This window comes from Dichomitus squalens (genome assembly GCF_000275845.1).
Source record: "Dichomitus squalens LYAD-421 SS1 unplaced genomic scaffold DICSQscaffold_4, whole genome shotgun sequence".
Lineage (NCBI taxonomy): Eukaryota > Fungi > Basidiomycota > Agaricomycetes > Polyporales > Polyporaceae > Dichomitus > Dichomitus squalens.
In genome coordinates, this window is record NW_006766886.1 from 1,274,636 (window position 1) to 1,276,135 (window position 1,500).

The following is a 1,500-nucleotide window of genomic DNA, read 5'->3' on the forward strand; positions in this document are numbered from 1 at the left end:
TGAAAGAGTAGATGAAAAGCGAGCTGCAGGGCTGCAGTGGGCTGGCGGAAGACGCTACCGATGTTGAATCATCCACCCCTAGTCGTGTCAGCTATATATCCCCTGCACAGATGCATATCATCAACGCAATATTGTCGCGCGGCTAATGCAAATCGGGGAAAGAGCTGGCTCAGGGTCGAGTACACTACAGAACTAGACTTTGGCTGCGACGCCGTGACGGTAACGGTGACGAGGGCAAGGAGGCCCGGAACGTGTTTCGCGTTTCAGCGCCATGGATCTATCCGACGAGGGTCCTCCCAATCTCGACGAGGGCGGCCCGTGGGTTCTGTCACGGACTGACATACCTTAGACTGCGGCACATCATCCTAACGACACTCAGGCCCATGCTCCCGCGAGCGCGACTATCCCACCCGGACTTGCACAGGGCCTCTGCCATGCGCAGTTTATAGCGGACATACGCATGCTAGAAACGAACGCGTGGGTAGCCCAAACGCGATTACCTCATAGCCTCCCTGCTCGAAAATAAGCTCTTGGATTCTTGATGCGATTCGCATCACCGCATCCCAGTGCGCCCCACGTCCCTGGCCTGATGTTCACAGACCACACCGCAGTATGACATGGAGTCCGCGGAGACAGCACAGTCAGATATTCGGAAACTGCTGGCCGGCCATTTGAGTGCTGTGCGCTAACGAGAGCAGCATGTTGCGCCCACCGTACATCGCAAGATATTGCATCCCGTTCTGGGCCATGTCCACGGACTCGGAAGTCGTCTGAAATGAGCGACAGATTGCCATGGTTCGGGGACCAGACTGTAACACCAGACAAGTCCAATCAGCGTAACGCTGCAACAGGGTGCACGTCGCTTCACCAGGTCCGCCGTCGTCTACGCCGATCGTCGCTACTGTAGGTCACTCCGGCTTATATGTACTTAGGGGAACGGGTAGAGTATAGACGAAATGAGGATCGTGTTGGGATCATGTTAGAGCGTCGCGGACTTCAAGGCTGCCTCGAAGCTTTTGTTAAGCGCACCACGGGCGGTCGGGTGCATGTTTACGAGCCGGAAGCCAAGCCGCTCAGGCCGAGGAGCGGGTCCGCGCATGCTGGAGTGGACTATGCGAATTGCAAAATATCGAGACTGTTGAGTCCGGCGAGTCTGCCGGAGTCTGGCGGACTCCGGGGATCACATGACGTTCTCGGGAAGCACCCTTGGCGCCCAGACACCTAGACCTGTGCCATCACTCCATCTCGGTAATTTACGTCTCGCCCCCCGCCTATTGGCTGTCCATACATATTATATCATATCGCATAGCGTAGAAGTCTATTCTTATGATATCTTCGATTTCCATGCATGGTTACCTGAAGGTCGCTCCCGCAAGTCTGGGGTATTGAGGTTTTCGCGACGCAGCTGATTCATTGACACCACCTTGCATGAGGACAAATCGTAGTGAGAAGACGATGTTTGTAGAGGCCCTCATCGGAGAGCTATAGAGCGCTATCACC